The sequence below is a fragment of the Dipodomys merriami genome, unplaced genomic scaffold, assembly GCF_024711535.1.
Source record: "Dipodomys merriami isolate MVZ:Mamm:240054 unplaced genomic scaffold, mDipMer1.0.p SCAF_56, whole genome shotgun sequence".
Classification (NCBI taxonomy): Eukaryota; Metazoa; Chordata; class Mammalia; order Rodentia; family Heteromyidae; genus Dipodomys; species Dipodomys merriami.
This window is the reverse complement of record NW_027206135.1, coordinates 7969033-7992040: the sequence shown is the minus strand read 5'-3', so window position 1 is coordinate 7992040 and position 23008 is coordinate 7969033. Positions and strand designations below refer to the sequence as shown.

The window sequence follows — 23008 nt, the reverse complement described above, 5'->3', positions numbered from 1 at the left end:
TAGGTTTTCACTCAGATATCACCTCCTCCAGGAAGTCCTCCCTACACACCACTCTTGCCTGTACTCTCCCCCCCTTCCTCCTTGTTACTTCTGCATAGCACCTATCTCCACCTAGATTCCATTGTAAAATCTATTTACCTGTCTGTCATTTGTCTCCATCATAGGAATGTGCACTGGGCAAGGGAACTGGGGCCACTTCAGAGCCAGGGCCTAGAGCAGACAGTAACATAACGTGAGCACTTGGTGGATATTTGTTAAGTGAATGAATTAATGCGGGAAGATATTGCCTGTGTTCCCTGCTCCCTAAGAGTTATGAGGAATCTTCTTCTCTCTCCTATCTACATAATTTATAGCCAATCTAAACCAGCATTAATTCTTTCAAATATATCCATCAAATGCCTACCATATTTCAGGCACTGAGAATACAATAATAAATAAGACATCTGCCCGCATACAGTACTTTACAATTAATGATCAGCTTCAACACCTCTGAAACATCTGAGTCCTCTAGTAAAGTGACTTTATTTTTTAATCTATTTCTTTTTTGCATTCTGAGTATCTTTAAAATACAGTAATTATGATATTCGTACATAAGTTACACTTCACGCATTAAGAGAAAATTGTTATCACATAGAACATGTTGTTTTGTTTTTCTACCAGTGTGAGCGAGCCTTCCTCCAGTTCCGATGGCATTCTTCTGTAAGCCCCTGAGATGTTATCCTTTAGAGATGGAGCCATGAAGGCAAAACCTGGGTGATGTATCTATGTGGAAGCTTCTAGTTCTCTTAAATGGGTGGCCTGCAGACCTTGCCACCTCTCTGAATGAAATAAAAATCCCTCTCTGTGACACAGAAGGACCATCTGTCCTCTGAGGGACCCACCAGCTAGGAACATCCCATCTGTTTTCTTTCTTAGGTGTCCCTAAGCCTATGGCGGCCTATAGCACTCAGCCAACATGGAGGCTCCAGGCAGGCTCAGATGGTCAGATCCTCTCATTTCTCCACTTTCTGGCTGGAAAACGGAGAAGAAAGACAAAAGCAATATGAAAACCAACCAACAAAACTGAGCAATGGACTTTCTCTTGCATTTGCAGGACAGTACACTCTTGTGTCTATAAATTAACAAATCAAAGTAGAGAAGTTTAGCTGCAAGTCACTCCAAGGTCCTCTCATTCCAGATGAGGGAGTGAGAATGGCAGGCTACAGTCGGGCTCAGGGGACTATCTGCAGCTTTTAATCCTCATGATTTAGAACTTCTCAGATGGACCTGACAACATCACACACTGATCAAACACAAACCCCAATGCCATGCCCACTTGGACACATGTCCCCTCTCTGTTCTTGCTCCCATCTTTATCCTCATGATTCTCTGAAATCTGACCATTATTTCTAGAAAGCATGTAGACATGAGCGAACCTTCGAATGAACACAGATCTTAAACCTGACTTTAGGCAGTACCCGTAGGAACAATCTTCTTTCACAACTCTTAAGAGTTGAGTAGTCCAAATACACTAGCATGAGATAGGGAGCAAAAGGAACAGTGTGACATCAGGTTTTATGGTTGGAAAATCTGACACATCCCTTCCTTAAACTAGCTTACACACACACACACACACACGCACACACACACACACACACACACACACACACACACACACACACACACACACACACACACTTCCCCAGCCTTTCAGGTCTTGGCTTATATCAAGAATGGAACAATGTTAATAATATATGAGAGGATCCAGGAAAGATTATGGAATTTCTGGACAACATTGGGCTTCCCAGGGTCACATCTGCAGAATGATGAATGGGGGTTAATATCTGATTTCCACTAAAATAATTCAGGAAGGAGTTGATTCTTGGCTCTTACTACAAGACTTTTAAGTCTAATGCAAGCAAGACACTTCCAGAGAACTTCAGAAGTTTTAACTTTCTATAAACTGGTAGGTGTTCAAGGAAAAAGCATCAGCCTCGAGTCCTTTCTCTGTCTCATCAGCTCCCCACCCTTGAGCATGGTTTGGTTAAATCCGAATGTGTGTTCTCCCCCTCTTAGCTCGGCTTGCTGGGAGTGCCAGTTCAGGGATGGCTATGTACTCTGGTTCCTCATTGAGAAAGAACTCCAAGTGGGAGGGTGCGAGGGATGCTGCTACCCTCCAGCAGCCAGGAGAAGGCGTCTTCTTGGGTTTCCTGGGTTCACCCCAGGTGGAGGTCAGTTCTTGGCAAGGGAAGCTCCTTCTAGCTAATAGGGTAGAGGCAGCAATGTATGAGGAAGCCAGTCAGCCCTGCCCAAAATAGAAACCCAAGCTACCTCCAAATCTGACCAAGCTCCCAATCTCCATGAGATGGAGAAAGACAGCAGGAGTGAATTCAAGATGAAAGGAGGGAAGAAAGCAGCTTGTAGGAAAGTGAGCATTATTTTTTTAATGCCATTCATATGCAACTCTCTATGCTTGCCCTATGAAAACAAAGGGCACTGCAAACTTCGCAGTAAAGAGCCTTTAAATAGGAGATCATTAACCTTCCAGGGGCAAAGGCATCCAACTTCATGCTGCCAATTAGTGTGTTGCTGGGTGTTTATTCCACTGAGACAAAGAGCAATGATTGCATGTCACCTTACAGATGAGATCATGAGTGAATGATGAGCTTGAGCCCACAGAGCCCTGGGAATGCAAAAGTATCGCTGGCAAAGACATCACAAGCAATTATTCTCTATGTGACCCAAACCATCTCCCGACTCCAAAGAGAACACCTTGGCTATTACCTTAGAGCCAGCCCTTTGCATATGTGTTAATCTGCCCTTTTGTGTTCTCAGGTAAAGGATGAGGACCATAGTTTGTTCCAAAGCCTGTGACCCAGTACCTTGGTGGCTATGTGACAATTATCCCATCCTGAGGCAAAGGATCCAAAGGCTGTGTCGGTCAGGCTGTGCAGAGAGATGCAGCATACATCCCAGCCTCTACCACACAATGAAAATCAGAGACAGGAACACAGAAAGAATGGAGTCAGGGGGAAGTAAAAAGGAGAGTCTGGTATTTCTGAGCAAGGAGCTTTCCTTTCTCTCTCCAGAGCCCCCAGGGAGGAATAAATATAATCATCAACCTAGCATGACAGCATGCAAAATAAAAGGAGGAGCTGCAGGTGACCATCTCTGCCGGGACTCGAACCCGGAACCTCTGGATTAGAAGTCCAGCGCGCTCGTCCATTGCGCCACAGAGACCTCACCACACACACAGCATCAGCACCAGAACTGAAAAAGCACATACCTTCTGCATCACCGAGCCATCTCAGCATCCTGCTCTCTGAGCGGTGGGGGGGACAGGGACAGCTGGAAAATCTGGAGTGGAGATCCACCAGTGAGCTCTATCAAAGCTTTTCTCAATACAGTGGGGTTCCTAGGATTCTCAGAGGATTGGAGGAATGTGACAGTAGTCATTTTCCTAGTCCCAGAATCCCTGATACCGCAGGACAGAGCAAGAGCCTGAGCTCCTTTCCTCTCCATCCCTATGGGAGGACAGGGGAAAATCTCTGTATTCTCATGCTAATGAAGCACAGTACTTCCAGCCAGCCGCGGAGCTAAGCGAGCCAGCCGGGAGGCTGGAGCCATCTCTACCTCCCTCCCCCATTTCCTCCTCCGTGTGGTTTCATCCCAGTCCACTATCCTCACACAGAGGCTGGGCAAAGCTGAGGGATTCCGAGGGAAAAAATGAAAACAAAAACAACCCCAAAACCTCTCTTGATCTCAGAGACAAAGACGATGCTTCTGTGAAGAAACACTGAACAGTGGCAGGGATAGGCTAGAAAGCTAGGCTGCAGGAAACTGGACCAGTTCTGGGCTTTAAATTGCATCTGTCAAGCCCTGAGAAGCACAGGGAGGAGGAGTCTGATGTGAGCTGTCTTCAGCATCTTCAGTAGAATTAAGGATGGAAATAAAGACGGAACAGTGTAGAGTGTGTATGTGTGTGTGTGTGTGTGTGTGTGTGTGTGTGCACGCGTGCATGTGTGCCTCCCCCCTATATGCATGCGTGCATGCATGCATATAGGAAGAGAGTGAAGGTGGCAGCTCTCTGATGAAATACAGGTGGGCTTCACACAGCCCTCCCTTCCCCCATCCTTCACCAGCCCCAAGTACCTTCCAGTCTTTTCTCCCAGGCCTTCCTAATTTAAAACAGGAGGATTTCTCAGCTATCTGGGCTTGCTAGTGGTGAACGAGTAAACTAAATTGACCACCGCTCTATAATCACATGTAAAAGACTGCTCAGATGCATAAAAACACTTGCCATTTTCAAAAGTCTCCCAGAGAACAAAATTCCATAATCACTGTTGTTTAGAATTTCCCCTCTGCCAGTTCTTCTGAATGTTTAATCCAGGGCTCTCACCTCACTTGCAGCTCATTTTCCCCTATTGGTTGTCAGACTCATTGTGATGATTGGTCTCTATGACAATAGGTTCACTTAAAAGTCTTGACTCAGTGTTCACCGCCCCACTCCCATTGAAAAGATTGCTGTACAAGCAGGGAGCTGACTGCGACTCCCCTTCCGCCTCCCTCCTGGTATGTTTCCATAGCCCACAGCTATGGACAGGGGCTGCAGACTCCAACCATAGCTTAAGATTGGTCTAGCCTGGGAGGCCAGATGACAGACAGGAATGGAGACAAATGACTCCATACAGGAGGAAATGTTTGGACTGGAAGAACTTTAAGGGTCCTTCTAACTCTAGACTTGTATTTGGGTGTTTCACTTCCTGCCCATTTCTAGGGCACAGGAATGAGACCTGGCAGAGGACATAGGATGGCAATTCAGCTGGGGTAAAGATGGGAACAGAAAACCTATTCAACCACCTGGGGAAAAGCAGCTACTCCCACTCCAGTGAAACTTACCTGTCACACAGGAGTACAGACATGAGTTCAGAAAAGGCTCAGCAAATATATCATAAACCTAAAGCTGGGAGGCACAGAGCAGTTCATTCTCAGCATATGTATCCTGGACAACTTCAAGAGCCTGACCTCCAGGAAGCCGACTCCTTGCTCGTATGAAAATAGAAAAACAAAACCTATTGCAGTTGTTCTGGGAAGGTTGTGGGGAGTAAGGGAGTGTGACAGTGGGGGTAAGGTTGACTAGAATATATTGTATAAGGTTGACTAGAATATATTGTACAAAGATGCCCAAGAATGACAAGAGATCCATCCCCCCACTCTTGTATAACTAACTTACACTACTAAAACGACAACAACAATGTATCTGACCCACAAATTGCCAGCCAGAGACTGGTTGAATGCCAGCTAGACTATATTATTCTCAATAACTCCCAACAAGGTGCTGGTCAAGGGACAGGCCAAGAGGTCATGTGGCTATCAAGGAAAACTCAACTCCATACGCCAGCAAGGAGCCATTTAGGCAAGGCTAGAACTCTGGGGATGTCTTCTTTTGGGCAGGATGCTCCCTTAGACCACTTCCCCCCATACACATACCCCATAATCTCTGATCTTCACAAAGATAGGATCGCACAGCCTAGAAATCTATCAGTCCCCTAGTTCTGCAGAACTTAAAGGCGGAGTCTTGGCTCTCCATCTCCCTTCAGAAGTTGTTTAATGATTGCAATGTGCTTACTGGGTGCTGGAGTCACAATGATTCAGGATAAATAATGGCCTGGTGCTGCCCTCAAAGATCCTGTGGGTAAATTCCAAAGGAGGAATTCTTTGAAATGTGCATAACGGAGAAGGAGGACACACAATTTATTGTCCAACAAATAAGGTGTCAAGTTGCCTAGTCCACACAAAGACCATAACTCTGGAAGCACAAAGAAAGATTATGCTTCCATAGCAAGCTGTGAAGCTTATGTGCTCTGAGACACTGAGAAAATTTGCTTCTCAGATGTTCTACTTCCTCATTATAAATGCAAGGTAATAATATCCTATCAGTAAAGATAAACTGAGGTTTCATGATGAAAAGCATTTGTCCCCTTCCTTCCTCTAGTCCATAAAATTGTAATTCTCAACTCTATTGCTTGAGTCACTATATTCCCCTGGAAGACCCTTCCTTTAACCTCTCCCTCGTACCCCACCAAAATCTCTTTCTTTTAGAAAATCATTCTTGCTGCCAATAAGTCTTTTTGGGATTCCTGATAATCTATACTGGCAAAAGTATTCTGGACTGTCTGTCTGACATCTCTTGTTTTTTTTTTATCACTCGTAAATCAGATCTGCTTCTTGAGAGTATGAATAATGTCTCTTAAACCATGCTTCGATTTAAAACTAAGGAGAGAAACAATCAAATAAAGCTTTAACTGAATAATAAGGTTAAGCCATTCAAAATGATTGAAGACTACTTCTTTTCTTTCCTTTAAACCAGGTACATGCTATTCCAGTTTCTGGAAACCCTTAGTATCTTCTCTTCCAAAAAAAAAAAAAAACATGTACTGATTCAATTCTCCAAAGATCTGTGACTCAATCATTACTCATGCCTCTAATTGGATACCACTCCGTGACCCTACAGACAAGCTGGTGATGCTCATACATTATTTCATTCATAAATTGTTGCTGGGATACGTATGATAAATGCCAAAAAGAAACAAACACAATTAAATTGCACAGCCTGTGGTGGTCTCATGGCTCTCCTAAAGGTACCTCTATCAACTATTTGATGTATATTAAATGCTAAGGTATGTTATTGAAGTAAAATAGTGCATTAGGTATTTGCAGAGCTCAGTCCTTCGACTCTGTACTTCATCTCCCAGTCCCTCCAATGGGGTGCCTCTTTAGGCACAGATACCTCTAACGAGCAATTTCTGCACACATCTCATGTGCCCACCCACTGTCAGTGCCTGCTTGCTCTCACCCCTGGGAGTGAGCCCACACCATTGTTCCTGTGATCACTTCCTGGGAAGGCTCATATTTGTTACCCCTTTGGAAGAGTAAAATGGATACCCTAACATCACAGAGGCCCTTCCATCCTTTTCCAGACATTTGGTTCTTGTGAAATCCTGTCCCATGCTAACTCACCTCCTCCTCTCAGGCACTTCAACCTATCACTAGGAATCATTTATGTTACCAAAGCTTCCTAATTCCCTCCTTCTTCCCCCCATGAGCTTTACTGCAGACAGTTTATTTCTCCCTATATCATTTCCTATCCTCCACAGAAGAGGAGAGATAATCCAGAGAATTATTAAACCTGATAATGAAACCAAAGAAAAATAAATAAAGGGAAATTTGCCTTCATTCATCCTATTCAACTTTCAAAATCCGTTTTAAGCTCTAGCCTTATCCAACTGAGTTATACAGGCCTTCCAGCCTGCCCCAAAGTAGCCCCAGAACTGACTTACCTTAACATAGGAAAGCTCATTTCCCTAAGGGAATAGGAGGAGTAAAGAATCTGGAGAGAGAATCTCCCTGGTTTAGTAGCTTTCTCCTACCTCTGCCAGTCTTCTCCAGAAAAAAACAGTCAAACGATCAATTATGGAGAAAATATCTCCAAAAATATGAAGTTTCTTTTTGACCAAGAAGGAGAAGGAAGATCGCAGTATTTAACAAATGGAGGGGTTGTGGCTGCAATGTTCCACTGGATACTTCTAAGAATTTGGGAAGAAATGTTCTAATGCCTCACTTAGACACTCCAACAAATGAGTGAATTGCTAGTGCCCAGTCTCAGGTTCAACTCCTCTATCATCTTTAGGGTGAGGGAGCTCTGTACCTGTGTCTAACTTCCCTCTTCCCTCTTCATATGTGTTCAGGTCCTCAGTCCTCACTGTTTCTTTCAGTTCCCATCAATGTTTCCTCCTTCCTTGGAATTCATAACAGTCATTTCTTGTTTTAAACATTCCTTTCCCCTCTGCCTATGTATCTCTCTCTTTCTCTCTCTCACACACACACACACATCTCTTAATTCAGATTCCTCTCTCCTTTCCCCACATTCTGCTTTTGATATTCCCTAATTATTTTATTGTCTGCTCACTGTCTATAGGGTACTTCTTAGTCCTGTCACCCTCATGTGACTAACTCCACACTCTTCCAAACTCACTGTTCGTGGTTTTCCCCAGGCTCAGCCCATTGTCCTTTTTTCTTTTCTTTTTTCTATCTGTCTCCATAAGTTATCATCCCAAAGGTTCACTTGAGCTTCCCAGACCTCGCATCCCTTTCTCCACAGGCTCTGCTTGTTAGTCCCAAAGTTATCATTGGTATTCCTTCCTCCTCAGGCCCTTTTCCTGCCTCCAAATTCCATCCTCAATACTTCATCCAGCCACCATCCTTTCATTTTGAGTCTCCTCCCCTTCCTATACCCTCCATTTGTAGTCCCATTCTCCTGCTTCTCCTTCTACCAGTCTGTACAGTACCACATTTCTGGGAGGCTGGTTGGTTTTTCCTTTCTTCTTCATGTTCACCTCCTGATGCCCTGGGCTCTGCCTGGCTCTGTAACACACTTCTGTGTGTTTTGCTTCTTGACTAAGCAATTCTCTGGGCCTGCCACAGGCTTTCAAACTAGGAGGCCCTGAGCACAGCCTTGCTAATCCCCCTGGCATTGAGTTACCATAGGGGGAAACTGGCAACCAGGCTCCTTATGCTTCAAGGTCACTATGGAACCAGGCTCCTTAAAGGGCCAGCGGCTGTCAGCTAGAGGTCAGACTCTCCTTAAAAAGTCAGTCATCTACAATCCTAGACCAAGAGAATCAAAATCACTGGTGGTACCCAACAGTATGAATAAACTGAGGTTCTATCCCTGTCTACTCATGTCCAAGTTACATTCTTCCTAGAAGTAGCTTTGACAACATAGAAAAGTAGACTCACTGTGGCAAGGGAAGGAAAGTGTTGCTTTTTTATTTTCTTATCTGCCTAATTAAAAAGGAAAAGTACATTGAAATAGTAGTTTCAATACCTGAGACTAAAGTTGTCCTTACACAGGAAGGATATGGCTGGCAAATCACAGCAGGGTTTATACCTGGTTTATCCTTAAATGATGGTTACTACCTACTCAGGGCAGCCCTCTAAGCAATGTCCCTAAAGAGCATTCAGTCTCAGGACTAAACACAGAGGCAAGAAGAGATGAATCCTTCCTGTAGTAAGCCAGTTCTCCCTCAGGCTCAGATTCCCCGCCTTTAAAAAGAGAGAGATGAATTCACAAGGTCCTTTTTCATGTTAGCTGTCTATGGTCCTAAGACACAGTATTTATGGTAGTAATAGCCATGATAAAGAGTATTCTGAATTTTTTTAATCCAATTTTATCTTCAGATTGTGAGATACACAGTATCATGGTCCTCCTTCTACACACACAAAGATATATTCTCATCAAAGGTCTTATCTTAGTAGGTAGTTTACCCAAAGGTACTCTGCTCATGAGTGGTAGGGCTGGGGCAGGGACCTGAGTTCTGTCTGCTTCAGGTAACCTCCACAGGAGGCACCCGCTGAGAGGTTTGAATTATCTCCATTATACCTTGTTCCAAGGAAGCAAGATTCTCAGAGATGTTTCACTAAATTCAGTTCTCTTAATTTTACACCAGGAGAGTGGCACCCTACAGATAGGACAGGAGGGCCAGGCAGGCCTGGGAAAAGCCACAGAGTGGAGTGAAATGTTACAGTGTTTAGAACAAGTGGCATCAGGTATCTGTATAGCCTTTTCTTCAGTGGTCCACTCTTGTCCCAATTACCTTAAGCTAAAACGTAAGAAACTGATGTCCAGACGAAAGAAGCAACTTGCTAAAAAATCAGTCAGCTAGTCATTTATAAGCTCCAGCTTCTCGGGCTCCTAATTTAGTGTTCTTTTTATTCAACCACAGTGTCACTGAATTACTCCTAAATCCCCAGGATACTCAAAACAAAGAATGGGGAAAAGGGGAGGGAGAGGATGAGTGAAATGCTTTATGTTCTGTCTTAACTGATGAACCAGAAAATTAAAAGGATCGAATACCTCTCTCTTCCTGGAATCACAGAAAGCTCAAAATGGGGAAAAAAAGAGTTTAAAATAATTAAGTCTCTCTTAACCTTGTGCATCAGCTTAATTTTAACATACATTATTACTTTTATAAATTTTAGAAAAACTAGTTTGGAGATTAAATTGAAAATACTAAGTGGCTGAATGTTTGCTCTTTATTTCCCATAGTTTTGTCGTCTATAATTTTTGTCAATGCTCTCCATCTGTAATTACACAGATTAGTAAACTCAGGCCCACAGAAATTAAATTACTTATCCAATATTACAAAAAAACCCACTAAATGTTATAGCCTAGTTGGAAAACTATAAACTTTCAAGTAGAGTGAGCAAGGCTTGAGTCCCAGCTCATGTGAGGTGCCTTTGAGCACCTCATTAACCCTCACTGACCCTCAGATTACTCATTTGATTTTCAAAATCCACACAAGTACTGATCTACCTTAGAACTAAGGTCATTCATTCAAATGTGGTAAAGGATAGACAGATCCTTACTCGACTAGTACCTGACAGTTCTAGGTTTTACCCTCAGGATCCTTACTTGCTCTTCTGTTGACTTCAGCTTTAGCTACTGTTAGAGTGTCCTTGTACCAGTTACTAATGCTTCCCTAATAGTTCAATCCAATAGTCGTATTTCAGCTACCTATAGCATGACCCACTTGTGACCACAGCTTCATTCTTAAAAATACTGCTCTGATTTCTGTAACACCTGCTTGCTTTCATCTTACTGGCTTCCTATTTCTCAGCTGCTTCTCTTTTCAGCCTCTTTCCTTAGACCCTCCACTTCCTGCTTAACTATTGGTTTTCCAAAGAGCTGTGTTGTAAGCCATAGTGTTAGCAGATTGTTACCATATTCATTGAAAAGAAAAGAACAGGATAAAAGGAGAATAACAAAGGAGCTCACCTTTTGATAAGACCATGTATTTTTTCCTGAGATTTCTGTTTCTGGTAGACATAAGATGCATATATGAGCAATGGGTTATTCCACATTCAATCACTGGGACAAAATATCTGAGATAATTCACTTATAAAGAAAAATGATGTATATTTGGATTATAATTTTAGGGGTTCTAATCCAAGATCAGACAGAATTGTTGCTTTAGATCTTTGCAAGTGCTAGACAGCAATGGTGGGGAGCAAAACTACTTAACATCATGAGCCCAGAAGTAAAAGTGGAAGGAGAGAGGATCCCAGGATCCTCTTCAAGGACACACTCCCTCCAGTGGCCTGACTACTTCCAGTCAGTTAGTCCTCTTCTCATCTACTAATACCTGGGGACAGAGCCTGTAGTTCATGTTCCTCTAGAGGTCAGCCAGTGCCCAAGCAGCATGTATGTTCTAGGGCATACTAAAAATGCACAACATTTGTGTTGTGGTCAAAAACACTGCCCTAGATGTACCTAAGTTCTCCTCTTTCTTATGTTTCTCTGCATAACCTTAAATGGCTCATTACACATGCTATCAATTAAGAACTGAAACATCAATGCTCATGCCTTAAAACCAGACATGGCACCTGAAATCCACCTCAGCTGCCTTTAGATTATCATCCCTACTTACCTCACTGAATCTCAAGAGCAAACAGAACAACTCTGAGCTTACATTTCCCCATAAACCTGCTCTTCATAGCCCACTAACTTAGTTAACGGTAGTACCATACACCTAATAATTATCCACTTATTTATTCTCATAACCCTATAAATACCTATTACTTACCAAGATTTGGACTGGGCATTGATGATGGATCATAATGCTATCACATCCCCACTTGATAAAGTCCCAGCCAGAAACAGGAAAAAAAAATCAAAAAACAAAAGTTTAACTCTATAGACACATTCAGCCTACTACAAAAACAAAAGGGAAGAAGTTAGATGATCTAGCCAGAGACTTCTAGGATTTCACTGGAGCTGCACACCTAAGTAGTGGTTTGAATAACAACTGGTAACTTGTGCAAAAATGAGAAACAAAACAAAAAATACCCACCTCAAAATAAAAAAGCCCCCACTCTCCCTCTCCCCCTCCCCCTCCCCCTCCTCTCCCCCCACCCCCTCCCCACCCACAGCCTGGGAGGTGGGGGGACCCTGCTATAACTTCCTTTGACTACTACAAAACCTCCCTGGCTGTGCTCTCTTGAAGTGATCCAACCACCACACAGCAGCTGGAGTGCTCTATCTAAAATACAAATAAGATTATCCTTCTCCCTCACTGAAAGCCCTACACTACCTCTGCTTCTTCTGCAGGATTAAAATCTTTAGCATGTCATAGGAAGAGCTTCATTATCTGATCTTTACAGCCACTTATTCTGTCACTTCCTGCCTATGGACTTGGGCAGCACATCTACCTTCAAAATTTCTTTTTTTTTTTTCGGTCCGGTCTTAGGGGGCCTGAACTCTGGACCTGGGCGCTGTCCCTCAGCTCTTCAGCTCAAGGCTAGCGCTCTACCACTTGAGCCACAGGGCCACTTCTGACTTTTTTTTCTGCTTATGTGGTGTTGAGGAATCGAACCCAGAGCCTCAAGCATGCAAGGCAAGCGCTCTACCACTGAGCCACCTTCCCAGGCCCACCTTCAGAGTTTCTTACCTGCTGGTCTTTGGCTATAGTTTTTTTTTACGTTGTCCCCTCTTCCTAGAATGTCTTTCTTCCTCAGTCCTTCCTTCATCCTCACCGCACAACATACATATGCCCAGAATCTCTTTCCCAACGCCATCATTTTTTTAAATTTTGAGGTGGATATTTTGGTTCGAAGTCAGCCTGGGAAAAGAAGTCCATGAGACTCCAGTGAACCACCAAAAATAACTGGAACTGGAGCTGTGGCTTGTGGTAGAACATTAGCCTTCAGCAAAAAGCTCAGGAACAGCACCCAGGCTCTGAGTTTGAGCCCCAGGACCCACACAAAAAGAAAAACAACAAAAAGTTATAAAGGCCATCTCAACCTCAGTAGCCAGACTAGCTGCAATAAAGACTAAAAAGAAGATGGATTTGCTAAATGTAGTACTGGGGAGACAAAACTGGCCTAGTCACTGAAAGCTAGAACCCTGGATTTTGACAAGACTCCTCTTTGTTCTTATCTTCCAAATTTAATCAGCTACTCTGGTATCTCCTCTCCACTGTACCCCTTTAAAAAGGGTTCAAAAGAATTCCCTCACTTTTCCTTCCCATGGCTTTTGGCCTAGTTGGGACAGTTCACTCTCAATAGCAGCACTATTTAAATATTTTAATAACCACTCACTTAGCAACCATCCCATCTGCCACTTCACCGACACAGCAATTGTGATTTTTCTTGAAAGTAACACTCAGTGTGCTTCACTTATCTTTGTCCTAGAAATGAATGATTTTATTTTTGTCTATCCTTTTAACTTTATTTACTGGTGTCCCTACCTTCAGCCCTTATCTCCTGATAGGCAGGGCCAAAATATTTACAGGTTTTTTTAACCAGAGGGAGAGAAAAGATTCTACTTTCATATCTCCATGCTTTGGTATGCAATGATATTCCCTCCTTCTGGAATGCCATTCTCTTCTCCTCACTCTACATCTGACCCAATAAACCACTGTTCTTGTCCTTGAGGCTCAACTCGTTTTCTCTACCCTCTTCCTTGATGCCTACCACAACCCCACACAGACTGGCTCATGGCCAACCTTGTACCATGGCTGTTCCCTGTGCATATGGCCACTGAGCCCTGAGCATACCACGTTGTAATTAATGTGTGGATGTCTGTCGCCTACCAGAAGGTAAGCAACTTGATTTCTTTCCACCCTTGACAGCCTGAGAAGTGCCTGGCACACATGGTGCTTGTTCAATATATGTTTACTTTAAAAGTGGATAATCAAGCAACACTACTGGAATAAGTCTCCATCTTCTTCAATGCTAGATCACTCCCAAATACCACAATTCTGATTTTTAGAGTGGAATATTACATGAGAAGTCTTAAAATGAGACGTAGCAGAATGTATACCTTTCTCCACAGCTTGTTTTCACCGACAGTGTACTATTTCCTGCTAGATGATTTAAACTTAAACTCTTCCAACTCTATGTATTTTAAAACAAATCTAATTATTATGGCTTGAATATTTATGTTCTCCCTAAATTCATATGTCAAACCCCTAATCCCCAGTGTAATAGTGTTTGGGCTGTAATTAGGTCAGATCACAAGAGCAGAGCCCTCAGAAATCCTCATAAGAACAGTCCCAAGAGAGATAATCTTTCTCCATTCTGAGAGGACACAGTAAGAAAGCAGCCATTCCCAAAAAGGAAGAAGGCCCACATTAGAAACTTAATTAGCCAGCACCTTGATCACAGTGCTGCAGACTACAAAATTCTGAAAAGTAAATACCCGATAGTCAAGCTATTCATTCTATGGTATTCTGCTACAGACTCCTGAACTATACAACACTAATGTCCTTCTATTCCAAAATACCACACACCCAGTGGTGTCCCCTGACTCTCACACTTCTCTCCAGAATTTAGCATCTTCTAAGTCATTCAAATGCCAGAACTGAGAGCTGGTTCCATTTACTCTCTTTTTGATTTCATAACCAGAACCAAACATGACTCTTCCTTCCATCCTTAATGCGACTTCCCTAGCTCAGAACTATTTCCACAATCACTTTTTAATTGATCTTCTTAGGATAAGCTTTCAAATTTAATTTATTTAAGCAATCCATGCATATGCACACTATTATAAGAAGATCAAGCATATAATATAAACAATTTCATTCCTCCTTATACCTCTTTAATCCTTATTCTTCACTCTTAATAATAGTTATTATTAGAAATAATTTTCCAAATTCAATATGGCTCTGGATAATAGGAATACTAATCAAGTACCTACTGTGTGCCAGGCACTATTCAAATCACTTTAAATGGCTGCTTACTTAATTTTTGCATCCTACAAATGTAAGGTATGTGTTCAATTACTGTCTCTAGTTTCCATGAAAAATAAAATGCTAAGATGGTTACACATCTTGCCTGAGGTTACATAGCCACACAAGAAATAGCTCTTCATTTTTCTTAACTATACATTCAAATGTATACAAACTATAACATGTATACATACATCACTTGAGACATTTTTCATTTTACAGGAAAGTGATAACGATATATGTATTACTTTGTATTTCAACAATACATCTTGAGTATTGTTCCACATTGGTTCATATAAATTTACCTTAATCTGTTTAACTGTAATGTGTTATTACAAAGAATGACAAAGCTTTATTTATTTCACCAGTTCACTATTGATGGATATTTGGGTGGTTTTCAATTTCTCACTACTGTAAAAGATGATGCAATGTACACAACTGGGCATGAATCATGGGCTCCTGTGTGAACAGATCTACTGCACCATTTGTGAAAATAGCACCTCTGGTATTTCTATTTTTTAATTTGAATGCATCCTGCCAGATTTTCTCAAAACTACACCTTTCCATATTTACATTCTCACTCATAATATATGAAGATACCTATTTCCCCAAACACTTGCCAACACTGAATATTATCCATCATTTTATTTTTTGCACAATTTGGTAGGTTGCTTCATTGCTTTTTAACAACCTACGGTATCTTCAGTGTTTTTTTGATTCATATTTCTCAAATTCCAAATGCAGGTAGTCATCTTTTCAGGTATTTATTTGGGCAACTGCATTTTTTCAAAGAAGTCTTATTCATGCCTTTTGCCCAATTTTCTATTGGATTGCTTGCCTTTCTATGTCTACTTGTTGGACAGTTTGCTTATGATCATCTTTAACACCTTAGTATGTGTGTTGTAAATAAAAATTCTCCCGTCTGTAACTTGCTTTTACATTTTACGTGTAGTGTCTACAATGATATGCATGTAAGAGATCTTGCAGCAAGTCCTGTAAGTCCTTCCTCAGATAGAATCTGGAGTTTGTGTCTTACTTAAGGTCTTTTCCCCTCCCAGATATACTCTATATTTTCCTTAAGTAGTTATACAAAGAGGTTTCAATTCCATAAGTCTTGACCAATGTCATCTGTCCCCTTGTTCTCCTTCTTTCCCCCCTCATCCCTACCCTCGTTATGTAGTTCAATTTTTATATAATACACATTAAATATAATGACTGCATTTGCTTGCTCTCCTTCCCTCCATTCATATCCCCCCTTCTTTTTTTTTTGCCCTCCTCCCTAGCATGTCTCCATTTACTGGTATTTTTCTACAATTTAAAAGATATTTTGGTGTTTTATTTATAAAATTTAGCATGAGTTCACATATTGCTGTATATAGCATATGGAAGGCTAGACCTATGAGAATCCAACTGACAAGTTAATATGCAATTACTCCAATCACATTAAACAGTCAAACTTTCAGTTTCTGACTATAAATGAATTATATAATGAAGCCTGCTGCATTTTTCAGACACTAAATTTCCAAGTTGGTTTGTAACTATACTGTGTCTTCTCAATTTTTTAATGATTATAATTTTAAAGTGGCTGAGCATAGGTCAAAACCCCTCTTAACCCTTAATCTTAGTCTCAACTTTCTCTTCCAAGAGAATGGTAAAACAAACTGACCAACTTCCATAAGATATCTTATTGAAATTTAGTATAGTATTGTGTTGAACTTACAAATTAATAATTAACACATCTTTACCATTGTGAATCTGTGTATTAATATTTAAGTGACCATTCATATAACATACTGCTACAACATTTTTTTCATCTGATGTTGGATTAAAGATAAAGGTCTTCAAGAGTTCACCACATAGCTCAGTGATAGATGCTTTCCTGGTAAGTACAAGGCCCTGAGTTCAATTCCCAGGACAGCATTTTAAAGAACTTATTTCCCTTTATTCTCATCTTCAAAGTTTTTCAAACGAATGTACACACTCTATTCAATAGCTTTTTATTCCCTATACTGTGAATAGCATACTTGGGAGAGGGAGAAAGCAAACCACACATACTCCTTAGCCCAGACATTTTAGGTCTACTCAAGGTCCACCTCTGCCCTTAATAAGGCATGAATAGGTATGTTTTCTGTATCAATTTGAAGGATCTGAATTTGAGGAAATCCAGGAAAAGAGAGGGTTTCTATGAATGATAAAACGATAGCAAGGTACACTGCTTTTTCAGCATGTTGGGACAGAGAACAAGGCAACGAAATTCTGACAAGACTTCACTGGGTCCAAACTTTCTATGTGCCATGTGGGTTATACACAGGACCCTTCATGGATGAGGCACTTAGTGGAAAGAGTTGAGGGAAGTTGAAAGGCCTGAGATACCCAAGACATGAACACAAATTAAGCCAAACATGGTTCACATATGCATTCAAAACTCCGAAGAGCTGAGACTAGGTCTGCAAGGATCTGAGATGGCCTTGCATTACAGCAAAGCTACCACACCGAGGAGGCCGAGGATCAGAAATGCTGAGGGGTCAGGGTGGCCACACGAGGGTAGCAGAGAGCAGGCTATACTGATGAGGCCTTTGGAAAAGTGAAGATATGATCGAGACTGAAAATCTGTAGATACACAGAATGCTTTATATTCAAACAATGAGAACAGGGCAGGAGTCTACAATGCATTCAGAGAAATAGCCCTAACACATCAGTTCCCAGATGAAGGAGACACAGAGAAAGGTAACTAACGTGTATCGAGTTCTATGCTAGGAATTTTACACAAATACCCTCACTTAGTAATCTTTACAACAAAGCCATAAACTAGGCAATAATAAAGCCAAATATCTAACAAATAAAAAGACATCACAAATAAGGTACTGGTACTAGTTCTGAGGGCCTGCCTCCAGGGGCAAAGTACTTACCTGGTAAGCATAAGGCCCTGAGGAAGGAAGGAAGGAAGGAAGGAAGGAAGGAAGGAAGGAAGGAAGGAAGGAAGGAAGGAAGGAAGGAAGGAAGGAAGGAAGGAAGGAAGGAAGGAAGGGAGGGAGGGAGGGAGGGAGGGAGGGAGGGAGGGAGGGAGGGAGGAAGGGAGGGAGGGAGGGAGAGAGGGAGGGAGGAAGAGAGGGAGGGAGGGAGGGAGAGAGGGAGGGAGGGAGGGAGAGAGGGAGGGAATACAAGATATCAGAATTAAGAGTTCATTTCCTCTTGGTTCTACAACTGGCATTGAGGCCTCAGGTGAGTCTAACTCATGCTTTCTCATTCCCTTTCACTGCCTTCCAATGTGTATGAGTGTTTCCTTGCAGCTGAAGCCAAAACCTGATTAGCCTTCTTAAAGGACACTCATTCATCTCTAAACTTAGAAAACTAACCATAGCTTCACATGAAGCTAGTGAGAATACTCTAAGCATATCTCCTCCCATTTTTGACTTAACCATAGGAATGGCAGCAAAAATTATCTGTCTGACAGGTGCACGGGGGCACACCAGGACACAAGAGCACCCTGGAGTTGGTAGGTAGAAACCTGCGGCGGGTATCACCTGTCAAGGGAATACTACTATAGTGGCAGGTAGCAAGCTTAAACAATCTTAGAACAAGCAGACATTGACCATGAGTCCCAAAGAAGACAGTTTAAAAATAAAGAATTGCAAAGAACATATAGGAGGGCCTGGAATGGCTCCTCATGTTCAACCCTATAACCATCAGCCATGGCCTTACTTACCTACTGGGAATTGTCCTGAACCCAACAATACAAGAGAAAGAGACCAAACAAGAGGTGCTGGAAGGATCAAAGAACTGGCAGAAGTTAAAAACTGGGACAGTTCACCTAACGTTCAAGAGGTTGAGGAGCAATTTAATAACAGTTTAAAGCCTCTAGAGGGTCATTCCACAGTGGCTAGTAAAAAGAATGAGATGTCTTTTTTCATAAACCAGAAGGAAAGGCTTTAGCTGGCAAAGACAGGTTTACTTTGGACCTAAGACAACAGTCCTTGGGTGTAAAACCCAACAGTGAAAAGCTGAAGAATTTAACACTCTTGTCCAAATGCAGTGAGTAGACATACTGTGTTTCATGCATTCATTCAGCCAACATTTACTAAGCACTGATACCCGGTTATTGTTGCTATGACAATCTCCTTTAAGTTTCTGACAACACAACTTGCATCACAATGGACAAGATTTCTTCTCTCGTGGAATTTACATCTTGGGAAAAAGAATATAGATAATAGAAAAATGAAAGATATTTTATTAAGGGAACTGGACAAGTGATTGCTAGGGGATAGGAAGAAGTAGAGGAGACGTGTTCCAGTGCAGAAAGATGAGCCAGTGCAAAGGTGTGGGTGAGCATGAACTTAGTGTCTAGAGATACAAAAGGGCAGAATGTGGCCATGAGGTTACATGAAGTGCGAGACCTACACGAGGTTAGCAATCACTGCAGAGAAAGACAAGAAAACAATGTTTTTTGAAAGACTTGGTGGTGGGTTTTTTTTCTGAAATCTTAACATGACTGTGTTCTAATGAGGTATTTTCATGGTTCTCTCAGGAATCAATAATTTCTTTGTCAGGTGATGCAGGCTGCAGCCAGTCTTAGGATTGTCAGGGTGTAGAAATCGCCAAAGAGCATTTGTTGGCACAAAGGTCAGGAATCTTCATCATTAACCTATGGATCAAGAATGTCCTAGACACCGGCATTATTTTTAACAGCTATCTCCAGGTAACGCTTTGGATCAGATGTGGATAGGTGTATGCTGGTTTGCTGGGATGATCAGAGACTTTAGAGACCACAGATCCTCCAATTAATAGGTGACTCTTAGGAAGCTACAAAATTCATTGAGACTCATATTCTTCATTTGTAAAATAGGAATAGTACTATACTCAAGTCATAGGGCTGAGCATCAAGACTAAATAACGTAGCATATGTAAAGTGCCAGAGTAGGCATCCCAGATGTTGAATGAATAAATATATGCATACGTATATGAGACTTATGTGTGAATGAAAAGCTAAATATATCATTCATCCTTTGCAAAGCTTGAGCCTGCAATGTTCCTTACTATATATTAAAAAATAAAAGCTCAAAATCTTAGAGAATGAAGGTAGACTCCTGGACCACAAGCCAACCGCCCTCCTTCTCTTTCTCCTACTTAGGCTTTCTGCTCGCTCTTCCCATTCAATTGGCCGAGCGATTCCAACTTATCACCTCCTACTCCTTCCCACCTCCACTGTCCCCTAAAACAGAAAATAACTCCCTTTTCTTTCTCCTCTGTCTGTCTTGGAGATGACCCCAGCTGGTTGTCAGGGAGATGGTCCTAAGTAACAGGTGATACTGAGTGAAGGCTGTTTCTGCCAAGAACTGTCTGAGGTGACCAAACATTTTTGTCTGTGAACTTTCCCAATTTTTAGCAGTAAAAAAAGTCCTGGAAAATACCAAACACTCCTGGCAAGTTGGGAGAGTTGACCACAACCCCTTACTCTACAAAACTTAAGTCGTTGTGTACCAATGTCCACATGCCTACAGCACCATCTCTACTATGTTTTGGCATCTGGGTCCAGTAACACAATTTTGGCTGTTATTTCTACCTTCCTCACTGGATCTAAGACAAGACCACACTCAGTGGGTTGTATTCAACATTATGACACTGTATTTGTGGTTCCCCAAAGAGTTTGGATTCTGCACCAAATGATGTGCATCCTCCTATCTATCCATCCCACTGCCAGAGTTATCGCTCTAAAATGCAGATCTGGCACTACACATCTCTGCTTATACCCCTCAGTGACTCCTGTCTGCAGAACAAAGAGGCATCTACAGCATGAATTCCCTTCAGAGTCTAGCCACAACCATGCTGCTACCTGCTTTACTGGTTTTACATACAATATTTCCTCTTTCATACTGTCTTAACACCCCTTTCCATACCTAGGCAACTCTTAGTCTTAATGTTTTTCCATAAATTTAATCTCTATCTTCTTGATGCTCCACTGTGCCTTACAGAGAAATCTCATTGTCGAATTTTCATATAGTATAGTAATTATGTGTTTATAAGCCTATCGTCCCCCACTTCACTATGAGCTCCTTTGAAGGTAAGTTTCATTAGTTATGTATCTTTGTATTCTCAAGTGATTAAGATAAGACATTGACATTTTGTAGTATCACTTTTAACATTTACTCCCACTTTATGATTCTAAAAGCAAACCATTACTGTTAGATTAGTTGCAATTATCAAGTATTTGCATCCTTGTGTATTATCCTATTGCTTGCCCCGACAGTATTTCTCACAGATAACATAAGGTTCAAAAGTGGACTGGGAATTGGGAATGGCCTAAGAGGATCCATCAAGCATTTTATTTTGTGATAGAAAAAATAATATCTGAGAGTTTATAGAGTTTTTAATAGGCTGCAGCAAAACAACGAGATCAAAACAGCTAACCAATTTCAAATAGCATGTTTCATGACACAGAAATTTGGTAAACTATAAGCAAATCAATGAATAATTGGCAAGTCATTTTGAACTTAATTTTTTGTTTTTTTTTCTTACAAACAGCATGCTTGTTCACCAGATGTGATTATAAAATGATAAGACTTTTGCTTGATTTAGTTTATGCTTACAAATAGATTAGAATGCTTTAGCGAAGAAATGACCCAGAATTGTTTTTTGGGATATGGATATGGCCTAGAAACCAACATGTAAGTCAATCTATTAGCCATTTAGTACTTTCCAACCAAATCTTATTTTTTGTATTACTCTCAATGTACCACTAATTTATCAATCAAGTATGGATCCCAAAGACATTTGGCAACTTTCAAAACTAAAAGCTATCCTCAAAAGATGAATATTTTCCCAAACTGACAAAGGATCATAAAATTCTTTAGTACCAATTCCAAGAATTATAAAATGTATCTTGACTAGGTGGATAAAAATGCTTGTAGATCCACATTACAATCAGTCATGTTATTTTTGACGTACTAATATCTATGTGATTACATGCATGCATACCTGCAGAGACTATGTCATGAATATATGGAAATATCCGTATTTTTATAGAAAGCAATAGTGCATCAAGCTGTTGTATTGACATATTATTCTAGTTTAATGCAGATAACCAACTACATTTTAGTTTCTATACCAAGCAGGGGAACTAAGACTTAGAAAACATCATTCCTGCCTCAAAAATGGTAAATTTAGAGAAGGAGATCATGGACAACTCATTGCAACCTTGCGGGAAAAAATTTTGGGGTATATATTTAGTGCAAGTGGTACATTGTAGCAAGAAATGATTACCTCCAGGTAGAAGGCTACACGGAGGTGGTAACACCTAATCAAAGTTTGGATGGATAAATACAAGCACAATTCCCGCCAGGTTTAATGAAATGGGCAATCCAGGTATAGGAAACGGTATGTGCAAAGACACTGAGGCATGAAACAACATACTGTGTTTGGGGAAATTGCAAGCCAATTGGTATCACTGGAGCACAGAATACAAGGTGAGCAACATTCAGGTATTTCACTGGCATGGCTACAGATTCCCATGTAACTGAAAATGTGCATTTTTGTTTGTAGATGATTATATGTGTCTACTGTCTTTTCATAATACATCAATCAGCCGCTAGCTGTAGTAAGAATGACACACATATTTATTACATGATTTTATTTTTGCTTGAATTTATCACACACAAAAAGATCCCCCCGCCCCAGTCTCTGTTCATATCTGTTCTATTTCCCTATTGCTCTCTCACCTTTTACTCACTTGTCTCTGTAATCTAGTTATCTGGATCCCTTCTGCCTGGCATTGTCTCCTCCCATATTGATCTGAGTCCATCTTCAGCCTCATAGGTCATCCTCTTATCTAATATCAAGCAACTCCCTTTCTCACCTTGAGAACCAAACACAAATGACCTCTTCCTTGAAAAGCCTCCCTGGCTAAGTGCAGTGGTTTAAAGTGTAGGCTTTGGAGCCTGGAACTCCCATTCCTCCTATGCCCGCCATCCTGCCTTCTTGAGCCTCACTGTTCTCATCTGTAACAGGGGTAATGCACCCTGCACAGAGAGCCTGTGAATATTAAAATGCACAAGAAATACAAAGCCCTTAGCAGAGTCCATCCCTGAATAGTTATTGCTAATTATAAATTCAAAGCATGGCTGATTGCCATGCCTAAGTCATATACATACATAGGGTGATTTAATTTGGTAGCTATTTACCTTGACTTCATCTGCTTTTCTGGAAAGCTGTGGGAGGTGGTGCTGCCACACTGCACAGCTCCAATC

The 23008-nt window shown here is 41.3% G+C and overlaps 1 non-coding gene across 1 annotated transcript; it reads right to left on the bottom strand.

Annotated features, from left to right (window-relative positions):
* Positions 1 to 3145: 3145 nt before the first annotated feature.
* Trnar-ucu (transfer RNA arginine (anticodon UCU)) lies at positions 3146 to 3219 on the bottom strand. The gene has a single exon. It is a non-coding gene; the product is annotated as a tRNA-Arg (tRNA).
* Positions 3220 to 23008: the final 19789 nt, after the last annotated feature.